Source organism: Thermobia domestica, chromosome 9 (assembly GCF_964235325.1).
Source record: "Thermobia domestica chromosome 9, izTheDome1.hap1.1, whole genome shotgun sequence".
NCBI classification, from domain to species: Eukaryota; Metazoa; Arthropoda; class Insecta; order Zygentoma; family Lepismatidae; genus Thermobia; species Thermobia domestica.
In genome coordinates, this window is record NC_137462.1 from 264,855,325 (window position 1) to 264,878,860 (window position 23,536).

The following is a 23,536-nucleotide window of genomic DNA, read 5'->3' on the forward strand; positions in this document are numbered from 1 at the left end:
AGAAATAGAAGGGAAAAATGAAATAATTAAAAAAGACAGGCGTAAACTTGTTCACATCAAGCTCACATATCAGGGATGTAACCTACAACTATTGGGTCATCAAGCATAATGTACTCCAAAATTAGAAAGGACATCTCCTCTTTGATATTTCCATCTGGTCAATAGGGTCATCATCATCATAATATATTCTGCCATTATAGGCAGGTCAAGTGCCCCAACTGAGAAACTTCCATGTTCCACGATCTTTCACTAATCTCTTTGACTTTGCGTATGATTTCTCTGTTTTGATATCGTCCATCAATTGTAACCTTCTTTGCCAATTTTCTCTCTTTTCTGCCACCACAACCTCTAGGACGTCCCTCATTGTACATTTCTTTCTTAGCCAGCCAATGTCCCATCCAGTTCCTCTTCTTAATAATATCTAAGGTAACTGTCAAAGTTTGTCAGCCCTGCGTTAATTTTGGACTTCGACAAGTAAGGGTGCTACGTGGTTCAATAAATAAATTTAAAAAAATGGTCTCTTCCTATCTCGTTCAATCGAATAAGGTGTTCGATACTGACGGTATCTCGTTAACCAACGTTACTATGTGTGGTTTCCTTGTATGGAAGTATAGGAGAAACGTTTTGAACAGAAGAAAGTAGAGGTATATCGACCATCTCAGAGAAGGAGTTAAAATTAAGCCTTGGTAACAGTTATTTTTAACTGATCCATTTTTGATAGGAGCGTGCTTTCATAATCTGCGAAAAACACATAGAAACAATAAGGAAAGGAGAGGAGAGAATAAGCAAGGATAGCACAAATGGAAAGGATAGGCAGGATGAATCTTTAGGTAGCATGCCATCGACTATGCTATTGATGTCCTTTTGTGTTTATCAATAACATCTTTTCTCCGCTCCTTCTTCTCTTCGTGTAGTTTACTGAGAAGGAAAACAGCGAGGTGTAACGTCACAAAACACTCAATTGGGAAAACAGGAATACTTTGGTGGGTTTCAACTATTTCTTGGACATCCAACGTGCAACCAATTGTGCGCATGTAAAGACATTCTGCAACGTATATTAGTGGATTTGAACTATCGCTTCGACATCCAACGCACAACCAATTGTGCGCATATAAAGACATTCTGCAGCGTACATTGGTGGATTTGAACTGTCGCTTGGACATGTAAGGCGCAACCAATTGTGCGCATGTAGAGACATTCTGCAGCGTACATTGGTGGATTTGAAATATCGCTTGGACATACAAGGCGCAACCAATTGTGCGCATGTAGAGACATTCTGCGGCGTACATTGGTGGATTTGAACTATCGCTTGGACATGCAAGGCGCAACCAATTGTGAGCACGTGTAGACATACTGAACGTGTTGTGCAGAGAATTTTGTTCTAAAATATGTTTAAGAAATTTCTTGTTCTATATTGCATTTTCATTTTACAAGCAACCTGAAAGTGTATATACTATTTATGACCATCCTATATTAGTTGCAAAATTTATTTTCAAACGTTTAGACATATTAAAAATTAAATAATTAATACTTTTCTCACCAGAATATGTATTTATATGTTAAAATAAAAATAAATCGTAAGTTTCAATAACTTAACGTTATCTTCATCAGGCCTTAACTGGAAGAAATATTTGCATAACATTAAATTAATTGTTGTATAATTTTAATTGTTACATTTTATGATTTTAAATTTTCAATATGTAAAAATTAGCGAAGGGTTAAGAAGAAAAGAAGTGAAAGATTTATGAACTTGACAAATGAACTTCAAATACATAAATTTTGAGATAGATTGTTAGAACGAATGGAAGAATAAAAATCACCGATATTAAAAATTATTACGAGAAGTACAGTAGGAAATCGAAAATCCGAACAAATTAGGACCACGTATTTTCAAATTGTTCGGAATTTCAAAAATGACAAAGAAAATGCCATTTAGGCTTGGACGGGATCATTTAACGTTTCAGAAGAACCTGCTCGTACACTAAATTACACTGTTCTTGTAACTCACACTTAAAACCTACTTCTATCGGCCTAAGGGAAAATAAAAATAAAAATACTGTATATATAACAAACAATTACATATAAATGAGCATTTGTAAAAACACTGATTTCACACAAAGAAAATTGAATTAGTGTACTGTACTATTGGCTTGGCCCACCGACGGCCAACCCTATTGTTTGTTTATCGCTAGTGCTAAGACAAAATGTAAAAAGCTTCTAGGAACCGCGTTCATATTTTTGACGTCCTACTGTATTAAAAATAAAGTTATATGATAGAACATTGAATTGAGAGAAAACTACAAAATTAATTGATATTTGGAAAAACTATAATAATAATAATAATAATAATAATAATAATAATAATAATAATAATAATAATAATAATAATAATAATAATAATAATAATAATAATAATAATAGAGATAAGTGAAAATTATAATGAATATAAAAAGTTATACTAAAAATTCAAAATGAAACTAAATTATAATAATACCTGATTGTTACATATTAAAAAAAAATAAAAATTGTAAAATGAAACAATTAAAATTATACAATATTATTAATTTCATGTTATGAAGATATTTCTGCTAATTTACGTCTGATGCAGATAACTTTAAGTCACTGAAACTGTTACGACTTATTTTAATTTTAATAAATACATTAAAAGTCAGAAAAGTATTAATTATTTGAGTAATAGTTCCAGAGACAAGATGACTGAAGTTATATTAAACATCTTTATACTTAAGAAATTAATTAATATAAAACATAGCTACTGCTGAAACATAGTTACTAAATCTCAAAAGAAATAGTACCTTTCGTTATATATATACATATTCCACTTCCAAGGTCGTATAAATCATGGGTTTGGTAGCGGTTTTAGGGAAGAAAGATAATATTGAAACGTGGTCTTACTTTTCGAGAGAAGACCCTAATGAATTACTACATCATTTACATGCAGCCTTTCGCTTTGGTTTAGGGCTTCCAGCCGAGCAGCTCTGGCTCATAATAATGGAAAGGCGGCCAAAAAGCTTAAAACGTATTTCTCCTTTTGGCCCAACTCCAGAATCAATTGAAACAATCTCTTTTTCTTTTTAAACTTAGGCGAACGTTACTTCGCGTAGCCGTTGTTCTGACAGTTATATTGAATTAATGTTTAATAACAGAAATCGGAAACTTTCTGTGTGATTATAGCTTACCGGGTGTTCGCAAAACGGCACAACGTAAGTTTCGTGTTTTCAAGAGAGTCCACAAGAGACGGAAGAGGGAATGATTGTCCCCACCCCTTTCAGCACAAGAAACTAATTGGAATTGTTCCACCAAACGCTTTAGGAAATACATATCCAATCATCCGTATTGACATAAAATTGCCATTAATATGAACTGTTTCAATCCAAGAGTTTTAGGATTTGCAGGCGGAACAAAATGCCCTCCGAAATAAATTCTCTAAATGGGGTAAATGATAAATTATTCATGGTCTTTCTCAGGTAACAAAATAATAATAATAATAATAATAATAATAATAATAATAATAATAATAATAATAATAATAATAATAATAATAATAATAATAATAATAATAATAACAATAATAATAATAATAATAATACCGAGCGAAGTAGCTCAAATGGTAGAGCGTTGGATTCGCATTCGGGAGGTCGTGGGTTCGATTCCCTTTGCCGACCATCCTGATTGGCGGTGTCCATTCTTTTCCTCAGTCGTACCAGGCAAATGCTGGATAGTACCTACTAAACAGGACTTGGCCGATACCTTCCCAAATCCTTTCCATTTTTATTGTTGTCAGATATTCAGCAAAAAATGGGTTCTGAGCTATATCTGGGGATTGTTAAATAAATAAATAAATAATAATAATAGTGTAAATATTTATTTTCTATTAATTGTCTGTTTTGGAGAAGATTCTGTATTAATTCTCTTGTTTGGTAATCTCTACGCAAAATACTTAACAGTATTTTAATCTGTAAGTGTTATTAAATTGTTCAATATCCCATTTCTATCTTTAAGTTAAATAAAACAAAAATAAAATAAGTATTCACTTGTTTTAATTATTTACCTGTATTAATTTACTTGTTTCAATTAATATCAAAAGTAATATCAAACGGCTACATATTGAGGGAAAGACAAGTTGGTGATCGTATTTAACACATTGACTGCTACTTGATCCACCGGTGGCTCACTATAGTTTTGTTCCACGGGCCCTGTGACCCGTTGCAAGATAACGTTTGTGGTTGCGTACCCCTGGGGGGTCAGTTTTTCTACATTTTTATGGGGTAATATAATTTTTGGTGAGTTGTAAATAAGTTTTCTCAGATTTTAACGCATGCATTTTTTTTTATAAATCGTAAAAAAAAAATGTAAAATACACCAAGATACCTGCGATCCGCTCATGTATTTTACTCTTTAACGTGTTAAGATATTTTGAAATGTTTTTCTATAACTTACAAGGGTTTAATCGTGTCCTGAAATTTTACAAGCAAAATTTAACTGAATACGACGTCATACAATAATGAAATCTTCCATAGTGACGAAAGTCGGGTGATAATACTATATTTGATTATTACTTTTACGCATTTCTGTATATTTAGTTAATCAAGTTATTAATATTGCTGTATATTAATTGCATATCCTATTAGGTTGTGCAACCACAATGCTATGTAGGTGGTATGTACAGCAAGTCAGGCCCGTATCCAAGGAGCGTCTAGGGGTGCCGGGCCCCCTAAATTTTTACTGACCCCCTAAAATGTTCAAGGTAGGCTTGCAAATGAACTATAAATGGTTGGATTGGGCCCCTTCTAACTTCTACCGGGCCCCCCTATATTTTTGGGCTGGCTACCGACGTGCAGCAAGTCCGGTTGAGATAATAACGAGGGCGGTGGACAAGTTTAGCAAAAGGGCGCCCACACAAACGAGAATACGTATATATTGTGCGCCATTTCATATATTAAAATTACCAAAATTGTTTTATTAAAGTAAGTAACAAAATTGTAACAAAAAGAAAAAAACTTCTTTTCTAGAGAAACACTTTTTACAAAATGAAATGTTTGAGTTTTACGTCCCACGGTTATGCCGGTTAGGCTAAAGGAGACGGTGATGTTGAGTAGTGAATGAAATGGTGGAATGAAGAAAGTGGGAGGAAACGGTAGAACCCGAGAAAACCCACGCACACGGTGTTTTCCACCACAAAGTTCACTTGGCGGTAAATACTTTTTAGTTCTTGTAATAACAGTTTTGTAAAACGAAGTGGAGCACACTAAATCAGCAAATTAATATAGTAAAATTTTAGAAATACAGTAATTACTGATTATTCGAATACTCCTCTAAAACACATAAGAACAATCAAAATGCGCGAATATGTGGATGCATATTAATATTGTATAATCTACGGTGCTCTAAAAATCGTAAATTAGAAACCCAGACTACTGTGCCAATGTAGTATTTGTGTATCACTCGTTTGATTGTCCAAACTATTCTTAATTTCTCAGAATGGTTTGTTTCATAGATACAGAACTTCATACGTACTTTTTAAAATATGATTGTATTCTTTACCTGTTCTTTGCCAGTAGCAACAGTATGAATTACGTTTCAAAACTGGTATACAGAATAAAAATAACAATAAAATAATATCTATAGTCTAATGTTTTGCAAGGGCGCACTGTACCCTTAACAGGTATTTTATCTACAGCCATTATATGAATTTATTATACAAAACTGATATACAGAACAACAACTAAAACCACTTATTTATAATGTGATATTTCGTAGGGCGTTTTATATAAAAGAGCACACTATAACCTTCACAGGTTCTTTACCAACAATAGTTGTATGTATTTACTGTACATAACTGTGGACTACAGAAGAATAAATGAGACCTTTTATATTTGATGTGGTTTCACGGGGCGACTTATGTAAAGGGCGCACTGTACCCTCCACAGGTACCTTATCAGTAGCCACTATATGAATTTATTATACAGAACAACAACTAAAACCACTTATCTATAATGTGATGTTTCGTAGGGCACTTTATGTAAAAGGGCACACTATAACCTTTGCAGGTTCTTTAACAACAATAGTTGTAAGTATTTATTGTACATACATAACTCTGGAATACAGAAGAATAAATAAAACCGTTTATATTTGATGTTGTTTCACGTGGGCGCCTTATGTGAAGGGGCGCACTGTGCCTTCCACGAGTTCTCTATCAATAACAATTGTAATAATATATTATAAAACAAGTTCTACCTTTATTTATAATATGATGTTTAGGAGAGCGCACTGGGACAACCAGCTCATCCTATGAACAGTATAACATCCCAGGAATCTTCGCAAATCACATTTCACATTATGAAAGTACGAAAGACTTCAAATACTTATGAGTAGAGTATTAAAACATTTTATAACGAAGGGTGAAAAGTAATTAGTGCAAAAAATAATATAATTAATGTTTTTATAAAATACGCAAAAATTATTTTGTGGGTAAAATAAAGACATTTTTTTTTTTTAAATCTAAAACTATGATACGGATTGGGCACCATTGATCATAATGGATTATGGCAAACCACTTACAGCGCTTAATGCTCCTTTAGTCTTAGAAGTTGGACTTGGATGAAAAGTGAAAAGTAAGATGTTTTGCCGATTCTTAAGAAGATAAACATGTCTTCTGAGAGAAGTATGACAAATTTATTAGCTCTCACATGTCAGAATAAAAAGCGGATTAGTCAGAAAAAAAGTAGTCTTTTGGAAATACCATCTTTAGAACCGTAAATTTAGGAAAGAACTAGCTTATACGAGGGTGGTTACTTGTGTATATTAAGTGCTTATATACAGGTTGTTTCAAAACAATACCAACAACGTTTGGGAGGTGATTCGTGATACCAAGATAAGACAAAAAGTATAGACCAACCTGAGTGCACAAATGCTTCCTTTCTGAGTATAGGCTGCCGAAAACATGAAGAAATGAACGTTAAAGTTCCATAATTCCAAAACTATGAGACCTATTATAGTCGGATCAAGACATCAATTAGGAACTAATATGTGTCCTATTCAAATATCCAAGTTTCAGAATCCTGCGGTTCTTCGGCAACAATTTTTATAGAGGTAGTTGGTGAGAACTTCAAAATACAGGATTCTGAAACTTGGATATTTGGATAGAGCACATATTAGTTCCTATGTGAATTCTTGACCCGCCTACTGTAAGTCCCATACTTTTGGACTTTAAAGTTTTTCAAGTTTTAAAGTTCAGTTTTTCAAGTTTTCGGTAGCCTATAACTCCGAAAGGAGCATTTGTGCACCCAGGTTGGTCTATACTTATTGTCTTATCTTGGTGTCAGGAATCACCTCCTAAACGTTGTCGGTGTAGTTTTGAAACACCCTGTATATTAAAACGGACATGGTATATCTACCAATTACGTCACTGCTTATAAGCAACTGAAAACTGTGGTTAAATAGGAATTTATAACATGTTCGGTATACTGTATAATTTCAGAATCAATATGTGCGTAAGCATTATTTCCAGTTCTGCGAAATCTTAGAAAGCGCGTCTGGTGCAATCATCTCTAGACATTGCACAGCTCAATTCTTCACATATTTCAGGGGATCAGAGTGGCTCAATAGTAGATCGCTTATCGCTGGTGTGTGGGGTCCCTGCACTGAGAAAAATCCATTATCCGGACAGCGGTATATTGTACAAATACAAGGATTCGTTATGTTTACTAAGGAAATCTGTACGGAGCGTACTTTATCCATATACTACAGAGGTACTGCCTTTTACCCGCTTAGATGTTACATCATGTCGCTGCAGGATGTCTGACATCTAACAATTTTCCGTATTTTACATACGTATACGTATGTTAAATACTTCAGCTATACGTTATATACGTCCATCTGTGTGTAAGATCCAGACCGCCTATAGACACTCTTTCTTTCGCCATGGCTGACGTCATTGAACTACCGCCTTTTGCTTGCGAAACGAGGTTGTTTACAAACGGAACAGAAGAGAGGAAGGAAACAAAAGCCTGGGTAAGTACAATAGTTAACTATTACTTTAGTTAAATATTCCATTAATTATATATTCTTTTAGTGTAACTTGCTTTAATATAGTACTAAGTAAGTAATGTAGTTTATGACTACAATTCTTACTATTGTAACTCGTAAATGATTGAGGAGAATGGAATGGGTGAATCTGAATTTTGAAAAAACTTTGAATATTAATGTTTTGAAACATATTATGTTTCAAGGTAGCAAAATGAATGTTATGTGTTTATTCATTCCATTTTATATGTGACGATTTATTACTTGGTGCAGATTTACTACAGGACTGCTTAACATAATTGCTAATAAACCGTTTTCAGCGCGGAAATTTCCTTGTGTAGTGAAGATTTAGGATTTAGATTTCTGGGCTTTCGGCATCAATGGCCTTGTTACCCCATATGAGGGATGACTTTCCTCGGCGAGTACACTATCCGGGGAAAGGAAGGGAAGAAAGGATTGGGGAAGGAAGAAAACGGCCTGGGACCTATATGTTAGGTACCACTCCGGCATTTGCCTGCTGTGAATGAGGAAAACCCAAGGAAACCTCATTCAGGATGGCTGGACTTAAAATCTTTTGATACTTTTTCGACCGAGTTCTCCCCCGGGATCGAACCCGGAACCGTTCGCACCGAAGGCGAGAGCGCTAGCGACTACCCTACGCGGGGCCACTTGTGTAGTCTAGAAAACTCATTTTTACTAGGATATTTGCAATTTTTTTTTTTTTTTTTTTTGCTTTTAGTTTAACGCCCCATGATTGTACATCAATGTAAGAGAGAAGGTGACAATGAGATACATGATAATGGTGGAATCAAGAAAATGTAAGGAAACTGGAAAGTCTTAAGAATAACCACACCTACAGTGTTCACCAAAAGGCTATTTGTCGGGAGCAGGAATCGAACCAGGGACCTAACGCGTCAGAGGTAAGCGCTCTACTACAAAGCTTTCTTTTGTTTAAAGAACTTGTTTACATTGAAATATATATATTTTACGAAGATACTGACATATTTTACAGCCTCACTGAAATTAAAAAAAAGTAGTCAGGGAGAGTTTACTTGTCAGATTTTTATTTTTTAATTTAATTTATTTTTATTTTTATTTATTTTTGTTTTGTTATGTTCCCTAGTTAATTAATGTTTGGGTTACTGAAAATTAAAACCTTTTTAGTATTATTGTTATGTCATCACTTTGGAACCAAAAAAGTTAGATTTTTTTTCTTGTGTTTTCATATAGGAAGTTGGTAAGTTTGTGCCTTAGCATTGGTTTGGTTTCTAGAACGTAATTGAAGGTCATGTTGAGTTGAGTCTTGGCGGGTTTAGAGTTCGTGAAGTGTCAGGCACTGCTTGTGCCCCTGTCTTCTGTCTGTGATGTTTCCTGGCTTTGGGCTGTGAGGTATTTATGTTGAGGAGTACCAACGCAGGCCGCGTGATATACAGGTAGCTACAACACAGCTTCAACAGCTACGAGTGCCAGGTGTTTGAATTTCATCTTTCGTTACGGCGTGACTAATGCAGTATAGTACTAGGTTCAAATTCTATGGATGGTAAAAATGGTCGTGGTGTGGTAAGAAATACAACGTAATTGTTATTAGTTTATTAGTGTTTCTTCATAGTATAGTTTCACTATTTCTAGAAGGAATTAAGTATTAACGAAGTAATAAATAAGCAAAAGCACACTTTGATTGGCGTTAACTATTTCTCATACTCCATTGAGAATGTTTTGATCCTCAGTTGCGCAAACATCCAGTGTGCGTTTTTTTGTTTGCTTACACTGCCTTATAGATGAGCTCCCTCGTGGCTAAGTGGTTAGTGAACACGCCTTCGGCGTGGGACACCCGGGTTCGATTCCCGGCCGGGGGCCGCGGTGGCTCAGTGGTAGAAGGTTCACCTCTGGTGCTTGGGGTCCCGGGTTCGATCCCAGCCCCGCCAAGTGAACCTTGTGGTGGACAAACACCGTGTGCGTGGGTTTTCTCGGGGTTCTCCCGTTTCCTCCCACTTTCTTCATTCCACTATTTAATTCATTACTCATCACCGTCTCCATTAGCCTAACCGGCATAACCGTAGGACATAAAACTCAAAGATTTTTATTTCATTTTTTCGATTCCCGGCCGGAGCTTATGTGGTTCGGATTCCACGTTAATCTGTAGGTCCACGTCTCATACAGCCTTGCTGCTGAAAGGAACGTTAAAATCAAATCAGCACTGTTTTACAGATGCAATTGTTCGATTCCGAGTTCGAATGAAGCTTTTTACGGGCAGGGGGCGACTTTTATATATACAATCCAAGGATTTTAGTTATTAGTCAGTGATGCAATATATAGACCTATATATATTACAAAATTGAAAGTGACTATGTTTGTGACTCTTAATCTCTTAAGAGCTGCGGTGGCTCAGTGGTAGAGCGTTCACCTCCGGTACTTGGGGTCCCGGGTTCGATCCCAGCCCCCGTCAAATGAACTTTGTGATGGACAAACACCTTGTGCGTGGGTTTCCTCGGGGTTCTCCCGTTTCCTTCCACTTTCTTCATTCCACCATTTCATTCATTGCTTATCATCAGCGTCTCCTTTAGCCTAACCGGCATAACTGTGGGACGTAAAACTCAAAGGTTTCATTTAATTTTTTCTTAATCTCTTTGGAATCTTGTACTTAGGTTCACAGCGGAAGCGACGAAATAACTCGACTCATCCATTGTAGCTCTCTTCGCAACCAGTTTCCAAAATGTTGGCAATAAGTTTGCGAAACGGGATATGACGACTCCAATTTTGGGTGAAAAGTCGCTATAAAAAATAATAGAGAAATTCATTGTCTATAAGCATTGTTTTAAAGTTGTAGATGTAAACTAAACAATATGTTCTACTCACTGGCGCAAATCCGTGGGGGGGGGGGGATGACGGATACATGTCCCCTCCAATCTTGGAACTGAGGGGGACTTCTCCCCAATAATCAGATTTGAAATGTGTTTTTTGGGAGAAATTTGATTATTTTTGTCCGATTGCTACAAAGGAACGTGAGATGTCCCCCAGAATAAGCCTCAAATCTGCAGCCTCCCAACGCTGAAGACAACTCTGATCCTCCACAACATTGTTTTTCAACTTCATAAGTATTTTGGACATCGCCAAAAAAAGTATGGTAACGGTCTTACCCCCCCCCCCCCCCAATGTTGAAGACAGATTTGCACCGCTGGTTCTACTCACATCTTTGTAAATAGGGCGTAACCAATCCTTTAATTCAGGGATCATTTCAGGTTGTTTCGTGTACTTTTGTTCATATTGTGGTCAAAATAGTTCCGAAATAATTAACACTACAGTACTTACGTTAAGCAATTTTTTTGTAAAAGAAAAAGTGCAGAATAATTAAAAGACCCCAAAGGACAAATATAACAAACATCTTCTTCGCCTTTATTCACGCAATCTATAGCTAATCTTGTTGCTATCGGTAATGATGTATTACGTGTGTTTCTCAACGGAAACTCTGCGAACTAAAGGACATCAAGTTTGTAGTTGTTCTTCGTTAGAGGGCAAGGGTAACATAACAATGCAGGATTGTGGGGCAGTGAGTATGCTGTATTTCCAAACTCTTCATCAGTTGCGCTGATTAAAACAAACAAACAGAAAAAAAGAACGTAAAAACTGTTTTGAACTAATAATGCTTCTCTACAGATGAACATTTTGTTTCGAGCAAAAAGTCGCTAAATGTGTAAGTAGGTAAATCGTCATTTAAAAATCACCCAAAAAAGTCTCCAATCGGAAAAAAATATTTTTTGTCGCTATCGTAGGGCGACCATACGTCCCGTTTTGACCGGGACAGTCCCGTTTTAGTGGCGTGTCCCGGCCGTCCCGTCAGTAGATGGAAAAAGTAGTATTCGTCCCGTTCTATGTAAATGAAAGAAGTAAATAACAAACCCGTTATCTTTACTTCTTTTAAAAGTATTAATAATTAATAATAACAAAGAGGCAAAAATTGAACTGAAATTCCCTATATTAAACATACTCTATAGTTCGCAGTACTGCTCGAAAGGCAGCAGAGGTTTTAGCAGTTGGTTGTGTGTTGAACAAATTTCAACGTGTCTTTCCTTTTTCATAAGTACCCGCTCTGTAACAAAGAGAGAGAGGAGGAAATCTGATATCAAGGCACTGATAAGAACAAAGGTAGATCTAAAAGTCTAGGGTTGCAAGAACCTGTCCCGTTTTTAACTGAAAATTTTATGGTCAACCTACGCTATCGTTGAGGTCGAATTCCCCGTATTTAGCGACTTTACCCAAAATTGGCAACATTGACCCCCACCGAACAACACCCCGTTATCTTTAGCCTAGCCAGCATAATAGTGGGACGTAAAACTTAAAGATTTCATTTCGAACAACACTCCCAGAAACCTATTGTTATACCATTCCCAAAACACCCTTTTGTACAGTTCTCCCCATTCGAAAAAAAAAAAAAAATTGTAAATAGCAGTGTTCATACATAAATATGGAACTCAATTTCCCTGAATTTTCCAGGTTTTCCAGGTATTAATTTTTCAATTTCCAGGTCTAGTGGAAGAAACTAATAGTACGAGAACACATAAATTTTAAGAATACTATATTTATATATTTGAGAATGGCCACCCTTCTCCCCAATGAACGATTGCAATTAAATATTGAGTCACAAGAAAATAAATAATTAAAATAAATAAAATTTAAGTTGAAAAATATGAAGTTGAGAAACCTACTAAGGGAATTATATAATACTTTTGTTCCATACTTGAATACATTCAAAATATACAAAAATATTGGCTTGGGGAAGAAAAAAGGGCCCGCGAGAATTTAACTGATTCTTATAGTACTCGACAACAGAAATAAATTACTGAAAGAATTTTCAAAATCGGCGCAGGTAAACATGCAGAAAATCGCATTTTCATGTACCGGTTCAAAATGGGGAAGAAAAGACGACCGCGAGATTTTAATTGATTCTTGTACACGACGAGAGAAATCGATTAGTGAAGGAATTTTCAAAATCGGCGCAGGCAAACATGGAGAAAATGGCATTTTCATGTACCGGTTCAAAATGGGGAAGGAAAAAGGTTCCGCGAGATTTTAACTGATTCTTGTAGTACTCGTCGAGAGAAATCGATTAGTGAAGGAATTTTCAAAATCGGCGCAGGCAAACATAGAGAAAATCTCATTTTCATGTTCCGGTTCAAAGTGGGGAAGAAAAAAGGGCCGCAAGATTTTAACTGATTCTTGTAATACTCGACGAGAGAAATCGACTAGTGAAGGAATTGTCAAAATCGGCGCAGGCAAGCATGAAGAAAATCGCATTTTCATGTACCAGTTCAAAATGGGGAAGAAAAAAGGGCCCGCGAGATTTTAACTGTTTCTTGTAGTACTCGACGAGAGAAATCGATTAGTGAAGGAATTTTCAAAATCGGCGCAGGCAAACATGGAGAAAATGGCATTTTCATGTACCGGTTTAAAATGGAGAAGGAAAAAGGTTCCGCGAGATTTTAACTGATTCTTGTAGTACTCGTCGAGAGGAATCGATTAGTGAAGGAATTTTCAAAATCGGCGCAGGCAAACATAGGGAAAATCTCGTTTTTATGTTCCGGTTCAAAATGGGGAATGAAAAAGAACCGCGAGATTTTAACTGATTCTTGTAGTACTCGACGAGAGAAATTGACTAGTGAAGAATTGTCAAAATCGGCGCAGGCAAGCATGAAGAAAATCGCATTTTCATGTATCAGTTCAAAATGGGGAAGAAAAAAGTGCCCGCGAGATTTTAACTGTTTCTTGTAGTACTCGACGAGAGAAATCGATTAGTGAAGGAATTTTCAAAATCGGCGCAGGCAAACATGGAGAAAATGGCATTTTCATGTACCGGTTCAAAATGGGGAAGGAAAAAGGTTCCGCGAGTTTGAACCGCTACGATGTATGTTTACGAATGTCCCCGTCTTCTCAAATTTAGTTAATTACTGTGACAGTGAAACATGTGACACAGAGTCACATTGTGGATGACTGCAATCGGCAACCACTGCACATATACTCCTCCCGCCCCACAGTTTGATTATTTCGATCCATTCCTCACGTGCTAACGGCATGGTTCAACATCTGCAAGAAAGAGGTAAATGTAACGTTCAATTGGCAATAGCTTTTCACCAAATTAAGCTGCATGAAATCTGATTGCATATTTGACATACTGAGAAAATTCTAGTCCGTGGCCATATGTATCACATATCCCATCAATTCATAAAAATTTTGAACACAAAATTACGGTCGTCCGTGTGACGTACTCCCAAAAGGCCTAACGTGTATCACCCACCTCACATTCAATGAAACCACATCCGTGTAGAATTTCGAAAGGAACTTCTTATGATGTATACAGGATGTCTCAAACGTTCCCTGACATAGGATAACTCTGTTATTATCAGAGTTACAACAAAATGTAAGAGGAAAAACATCTCGAAATATGACGTTTTCAATCTAAAGTGAACACTTTTTAAAAAAAAATCGGACGAGATGTTTGTGCTGTATACTCTTTATGCACCCAATTTTAAATGAAAATGCAACGTTGTCATTTACCTGGACCCACAACATAAGTGAATGAAGTTACTGTTTGAAACGGGGGCTGGCCATCGACATGTTAGCGTAAAAGACAGTAACTTCACTCACTTACGTTGTGGGTCCAGGTAAATGGCAATGTTGCATTTTCATTTCACATTGGACGCATAGCGAGTGTACAGCGCAAACGGGTCATCCGATTTTAAAAATTCCTTCACTTTAGAATGAAAACATTATATTTGGAGACGCTTTCCAAAGTAGTATAATTTAGTTTGTTTAAATTTACAATTTAATACAAGTAGATTCGGATTTATATGCGTAGGATTTTGTATGCATCTAACTAATGAATTCTTTATTTTCATGCTTAACTTAGTGACTTGGCTTTGGACTGCTACTGATTATTGTAACCCATTATTGCTTGAGAAGAAACAAGATATCCGAATCTTCATTTGGAGAAATCAAACGTCTATTGGAAAGCTGGGGATTACAATCATTAATTTCTACATTTCTAGGTGCGTAAATTATATATTCTGTGTTTGTTGTTAAATTACTATTACTATTATTGGGTTTAGAATCAATCAAGCACTTCATGATATTTTATGGGGATCAAGATGGGTGCCGGATAGATAAGTATTTGAGCGTCAGGCTCTTATTTCTTTTCAATTTAATATTTAATCAATGATTATTTTTCTCCCTCATTATTCCACCAAATCGTATTCCAAGATCATATATCCATTTTTGATCGATATATCCATATTTTTGATCTCTTTCATATTTCTATATTTTCGATTTTTGATATTGTTTATATTTCGATATTGCTGTATTTTTCGATATTTCGAACAAGTTTCGATAGTTTGTCAATATCGATTATCTATATCTAAATTCGGATATCCCAAAGCCCTATCGAACCCCCTCCGAAATGAAGTTTTTGGCTATGGACCTGATTAGGAATGCGCACGAGACAAGACGAGACAGAATTTTTGTTACGAAATTCGAGACGAGATAGAGCTCTTCCAATAGAAACGGATCCAGTTTTCGAGACGAGACATAACTTTCGCGGCACCTTTTCGAGAGGAGACAATCTCAAATCTTTTCTCTTGCGCATCCCTACACTTGATCATGAGGTATCAAAAAAAAAAAAAGTTAATGAGAAATACCGGTAACATGTAAATACAATATAGGTAGCTAAAACATTTTTGTTTTCATTCTTCAGTAATGCATTATTATTAATCTCAGGGGGCGCGGTAGCTCAGTGGTAGAGTGTTAACCTCCGGTGTTTGGGGTCCCTGGTTCGATCCCAACTCGCGCCGTGTGGACTTTGTAGTGGACAAACACCGTGCTCGTGGGTTTTCTCGGGGTTCTCCCGTTTCCTCCCACTTTCTTCATTCCACCATTTCACTCATTTCTCATTATCTCCGTCTCCTGTAGCCTAACCGGCATAATCGTGGGACGTTAAACTTAAAGATTTCATTTTTTATTAATCTCTGTATTTTATAGTGTATTCTCAAGCTTAAGGTGATGTATAATTAAATTTTGAATTCAGTTAACTTATTTTGTTTCTCAGATTGTTTTTAAAATGTATGTACAAACGTTTATTTTCATTCTTGAGAGTTTAAAGTGACGTATAGTTATTAAACATAGTATTTATTATTGTACTCTTAACGTGGAAGTGATATACAGTTAACTTTTGAATTCAGTTAACATTTTTCTCTCTGAAATTGCTTTAAAAAGTATGTAAAAACGTTTTTATTTTATTTCTTGAGTGCTAAAAGTGATGCAAAGTTATTAAGGTTACTACTTTATATTGTATTCTTAACCCTAAACTGATACACAGTGCGTTTTTGAATAAATTATGTCAAGTTATTTGAGTGACGAACACTGGTAGAAAATCCTGACTACTACTGGAACATTTTGATTTTAAGGTGACGACTACTGGTGCAAGGATTTTAAAATATTGTTTTTCCTCCAACGGCTACTCCTTTTTTAATTCTAACTACATGGTCATTATAGGAAGGATCAGTGAGTCTTTCCAACTATGGTACAGCTCCGACAGATTCACGATGCTCAGAGAAGAGACAAAATAGTATGTTTTCAACCTTAAAGTGAGAACCACTGGCGTTTTTACCCTGCTATGCAAAAGTAAGTGAGTACTCCAATGGAGTTCCAATGCGGTACTTAATTTCTGCGTTTTAGATGTATGGAAATACATGTCTCTATAATGTAAAGAACTGATTTTTTTTTTTTACTGAAAACTGCAACTCGGTAAGCCTTATGGATACCGAGGTATGGGAAAATAAACTATAGATATGTGGGGCTTGCATACTTGACGCTACAATTCGGAAATTGAATTAAAATATGACTAACGGCTATCAAGATGTTGTCAAATAAAGGGAGGACCAACACAGTTAAGGGGTTTTCGTGTTAGATGCTAAAATTTCCGAAATCGGTCATGGAAAGTTAATAAACACCAGTAGCAATTTCATCTTAAAGTAATTAGATATCTTCATGGAGTGTTAGAACATCATGGAGTCTACCAAAATTAAATTTTAAAAGCTTTTGAAAATATAATCTGACATTTGTAAACAGTATTTGAAATATGTGTTTACCCAAAACTTCCAGCTAGTACATCTAACATCTGGAGAAACACTGTGAAATAAAAGCGTACGAGATCTTGAAATTTCGGAAACAATTATTGGTGGCAACAAAATTAAATAAGATGGTACTTCTATGGGTTAAATGAGTACCTCAGTACAATTTCGATCGAAAGATTAGTTCAGTCCTAGGTTTTCTTCAGGCAATTCCAAGGGTTCATCGAGCTGTGCAAAAGAATGAAAATTCGCTGTCAATATCTAAGATAGTAACCAAGATATAAGGAATTATATATTTTATGACGTAAAAATAGAGATCTTTACGGATTTGTACTTTTGGCTCTTTCCTATAAGAAAAAAATTCAGAAAACTACTGTATATACCTTAATAGACAATTCAGTGGGCGGGGACACAGTAAATTAGTGGTAGGGTATTTAACTAATCTTTTTTTGCAGAAACTATTGGAGTATTCACTTAACCTGTAGAGATACGATCATACTTAACTCCCTATTTAATTTTAAAATTAAATAAAAGGAAATATTTCAGTGTAGCGACCCACGATTATGCATTTTAGTCTCAGGGAGATTATGATTAAAGCAAGTGAATGTTGTTGACAGAATTGATGGAATGCAAAGGTGGGAGGAAAGAGAGTACCCCGAGAAAACCCACGAATACGATGTGCACTACAAACTGACTTGACCGTGGATCGAACCAAGAACCCAATACACTAGAGGTAAGCACTCTACCCCTAAGCCATCGTGCCCTCGCCCATTTAATTGTCTATTAAGGTATATACGGTTGTTTTCTGAAATTTCTTCTTCTTACAGCAAATACTCAAAAGTACAAATCCATGTGGGTCTCTATTTTTACGACGTCATAAAATGCATAATTCCTTATATCTCGCTTGCTATATTAGATATTGACAAAAAATGTTCACTTTATTTCAGAGCCCGATGAACGCTTGGAATTGTCCAAAGAAAATTTAGAGCTGAATTAATCTTTCGATCGAAATTGTACTGACGAGTCTGAGGTACTCACTTAACCCATAAAAGTACCATCTTATTTAACTTTTGTTAGGATCAATAATTGTTTTCTGAAATTTCAAGATCTAATACGCTTTTATTGTATGGTGTCTCTCTAGCTGCTAGATGTACTAGCTGGAACTTTTAGGTAAATACATATTTCTAATACTCTTTACAAATGTCAAAATATATTTTACAAAACTTTTAAAATTTAATCTTGGTAGACCCCATGATGTTCTTAAACTCCATGGAAATACCTAATTATTTTAAGATGAAATTGCTACTGATGCTTATTAACTTTACATGACCGGTTTCGGAAATTTTACCACCTAACACAAAAACCCCATAACTATATGGATCCTCCCTTTATTTGACAATATCTTGATAGTCATATTTTAATTAATTTTCTAAATTGTACTGTCTAATATGCAAGCTCCACGTACCTATGGTGTCGCTTTTTATTTCACCATATTGCGGTAACTGTTAGGCGTACCGACTTGCGGTTTCGGTAAACACACACCTCTAACGTTCTTTAAAACGTTATTAAGACATATTTTAGAATATTTAGAAATGAGAGTTCTGGGAATATCATGGTACCCGAAAACCCCCATCAGGGCGTGTGTGTAGTGTATTTAATTGAAACTACTTTTGAGGTTGTTGTAAGCCCTCGTAATTACGTTTCCGAAACTGCACCATCTAGTACGCAAACTCCACAGTTCTGTAGTGTCGCTCTTTATTTTCCCATATCTCGATATCCATAAGGCTTACCGAGTTGAGGTTTTCGGTAAACAGATGTCAGTTCCTTACATTTTAGAGACATATATTTTCATATATCTAAAAAATACAGACATTAGGTACCCCATGGTAGCCCGAACACCATTGAGGTACCCACTTACTTTTGAATGGTAATACATTTTGAGTTGTTGTTCAGCATCAATAAACACTTCATAGTTTTTCTACGTGCAACCCAAAAGTCCATACCTGACCGAACAGATTTTGTCCATTTAATCTCAAAAATGTTAAGATACTTTGTATTGTTAAGTACAACCAAATTAAGCACACTGAATATAACATTTTAAATATTTTCTGATTTTTGTTGCAGGTATTTCGTGCATCAAACCAGGATTCCGCTTGAAAGACAGTCAAAAGAAGCAGTGTAGGTTGTGGCTAAAAGTACGCCCTTTCTGAAGACAGACTCAGTTGTACTTACATTATTTTGTACGAATATATAACCCTAATAAAGATACTGTACTACAAATTATTTCTTTCTTCCATAAATTATAATAAAATATTATCTCTGCTTAAAGAAAATGATTGTTAATGTTAAGTCATTTTAATTCTTTTTCTCTGTAATAAGAACATTATCCCTCGCAATATTTTTCATCTTTGTGCTATTGCGATTGGATGAAGTAAAATTCTATACGAAGCACTATTATTTCAGACATGCATTAATAACTAATGTATTGTTCTGTATGTAAGACAATGTGTATACTGAACATGTCTAGCGAAGGTGGTGTTTTAATACAGAATCTATAACTCAGCTTTTCAGTAGTCAACTTTATTGGGAATCCGAAGAAAGAAGTAAAAAAAAAAAAAAATGTTGGACTTACCAGGGCGTGTGTGTTCGAATTCTAGACTAATCCAAATTATCCAGAGAAATCATTATATATTTCTTTGTTGCTATTTCAGATGTATCCTTTATCCAAGTCGTGTGAAACGGAGACTTCATACATCGCTATACTTTGTATGAACTATGTTCCGTATTTACTTAATCACTTTGTAACTTTCTCTAGTGTTGACAAGGCCGCAGGTGTCAATCGAATAGTTTAGTGTTTCACTCATGTCACCTTGTGACTAAGGTACGTCCTGTCGGTATATATATGGTACTGGGTTCAATTAGCGATAAAATACATTTTTAGCGTTAAACAAATGCAAAAATCTACACGAAATGAGATACCGTGATCTCTGACTTACGGATAACACCAAGCAACTAATGGTACTGAGTGTGATTGAGTTTACTAATTACTATTTGGCTAAAATCAGTGTTCCTTTATCTATAGTTATTTTCGTGCTTTGAATTGCAAAGTTTGAAATAACCGTTTTCAATTATTGTGTATATATATCTTCCGAGTAATTCTGAGAATCATTGCTCTTTCTTTAAGCAATGTATGAGACTGTTAAATTGCTCTTTCCTTAAAATGTTGCACTAAGAAGGATGCATCCAGGAAAGTCCAAATTTGCAGAATGTCTATAGCAGGGAAGAATAAATATGTTTAGTCGATGGCTGCACAACGCCTCCGCTGTCACACAGCGAATACAGCGGACGTTTAAGAGTATTCTGCACTTACTATTAGGTATCGGCCTGGGAACTTTGGCGCATCTACCCAGTCTCCTTCTTGGTGTTTCATTTTTAATGGCGAGTACTGAGTAGGAATCATATTGTAAGCGAATACGTTTCCGGCTGACACCACACTTTTAATTATTGCGACATTTAAAAAAAAAAGACATACCTGTTAATTAAAATGTACAGAGAAGTTATTTCTGGAAAATTCTATTCAGGCCTCTTGTGGTAACAACTGCACTTTAGTAGAAGATACTATTAAGGAAAAGAATGAGGTAAAATAATCTTTATATCGTACAAGCAATGCATGATAACAGCTTAATAAATGATTGTACGTAAATCTTGTTTGAGTTTGAATATAGGATTGTATAAGGCTGTGCATTTTGCATTATTATTGAAGTGCTGCAACTAACTAACTGCAAACCATATGATAAATTCTTACAGTAATATATCACATATTGATTTACTCTGTATGGAAACGAAAATAGTTTAATATATGGTTAACCTCCTTTGTGCCAGGGGCGGATCCAGAGGGGGGCGATCGGGGCGATCGCCCCCCCCACAAGAGGAAACTTTCTTATTTTATATATAAATAAACCCATCCATAACAAGTTTGGAGCTCTTAAAAGTAGCAGTATTACCGCCGACCGCCCCCCCAGAAGTCCGTCCTGGATCCGCCCCTGCTTTGTGCCCATAATTTTAAAATTAACGCTTGTGTCACTTTTCAACACTTGATTTTGCAGTAGCTTTCCAACGAATTAGCAGGAAGCCCAAACTTATAGGACACCCTGCAGGTAAATACATTTCTTTGGACAGTTTCACTGCTCCAAACTAAGATTTGAAAAGTGTAGTATTGTTAATTTTATTATTATTGGCACAAAGGAGATCAACCATATTTTAAGCTATTTTTGTTTTCATACAGAGTAAAACAATATTTGACAACATTACAGTAAGAATGTATCATGCACTTTGCAGTATGTTGCAGCACTTTAATAATGGTGCACTATACGTACACTCTAGATCCTGCATATGTCCGATCCATACATTACAAGAAGGCAATACGTATTCGATACAGGTAAAATCTGTATATTTCATATGGACAACCTATTAGCTATATACATCCAATCTATACATTACATTTGGCCAACCTGTACGCGACATACGTATAATCTATATGCTGCATGCAGACAGTCTGTAAGCTACATATATGCACTCTGTATGGTGCATACGGATATTCTGTATGCTGTATCTGGACAAGCTGTGTGCGACATAAGGAAAATCTGTATAATACATACGTACAATACGTATACTGTATCTAGTCGTACGTATGGGGCACAAGTACAATATAGATGCTGTCTCGGGGTTGAACGCAAGAAACATACGTACAGAACGTATATTGCATACTTCTTGAAATCATGCTCCGTCCTGATAGTCAGTGTATGTCGTCATTATTAACCCACATGCTACATACGACCCTGACGTCACAAAGCTAGATATTACCTCCGTATATACTTGTTACTGCAGATAACGTCACACGAATGACGTCATTGCACTTGTGCAGACAGTACGTATAATACATACTTTTTCAGCTATACGTTTGCTGCAGGATGTTATATACGGTTGTACGTTAAGTCCAGAAACTACAGGAATTACGAATGTAACCTACGTTTTTAAGTATGCCACCTACATTTTTTTTCTCAGTGTGGTTTGATCCCTGATCAAGTAAGTTTGTGATAGACAACATTGTGGTCATGGATTTTCTAGGGTGAACTCCCGTTTCCTCCTACCTTCTCATTCTATCAATTCTTCCATCATCATTTATTTGTCTATATCATACGTCTTCCTTTGCCTAAAGGGCATATTCGTGGAACGTTAAAGTGAAACATTTTTTCACATACTTTATATTTTGAATCTTAATTGAGTTTCCCACCGACTGATTATGGCCTCCTAAAGTAGAAATCCATTGGTGATGGATTTGGAGACAGCCGTAGCCACTCAAGAAGATCACTGAGTCTGGTTCATACATCAAGAAACTGTATATCTGATCATTTACGAACAATTAACACATAATAAGGAGGAACACTAACCTGTTGAAGTAGTATGGCGAAAATGCCTATTTCATTTAACGTGTTTGCGAAAGTATTTGTAAACCTTCACGTTAAAATATCTTCAAGAAAAAATAGGACAATTTACTCTGCCCTCAAATCCGGCATCAGACCATGATCCTATTTCCACCATGAATTTTGGAAAGATATGTGTAATGAGGATTTTTATCACTCCAATACCTTTAGTTTTGTTCGTTAGATTCCACATTAAAATAAAATAACACCTTATCATTGCAATGAAAAATTATTGTTCTAGTTGATGTAAGTGTTCCACTCACAGAATTGTAGATAGGAATCAAGGACATCCTAACTAGGATGTTGTAACGTTCGTATCCTAACGAATCCCATTTTTCCTTGTACAAAATGCCGGCTTGTAATTAGACTCTGAGGCACGCTAAAATGCAGGCTTCAGAGTAAGCGAGCACACAGTAAAAACAGCAGGAGATATGAAATAGTTTTTTAAAAATATGGACTCAATATGTGAAGAGTACGCTCCTTCTTCCTACTTATTTCTCTATTGAAACCGGACATTGAAACCGGACATTGAAACCGGACATGGTAGATTCAACTACTTACAGTTTAACTTTTGATCTCAACCGAGTAGAAAAGACACAAGATAATGCCAACTGTTTTGCAGTGTCCAGGGTCGGATCCAGGATTTCTGAGGGGGTTGCACCAAATAACAACGAGTACATTTGAATTCAATTTGAGTTTTTTTTAAATGCCTTTAGGCATCTGAGGTGTGAATGAGGAATTGCCTTGGAAATGCTAAGTGTCTGCTCTCGATGAATCCTTTTCCTTCAACCTTCAGAAAATAACTGAAGCTAATGAATTTTGCAAAACTCACTGCCAGCTTCTCACTTTAGGTAGTGTATACTTACCACGAAGGGGGTGGGGAGTGCACGTGCA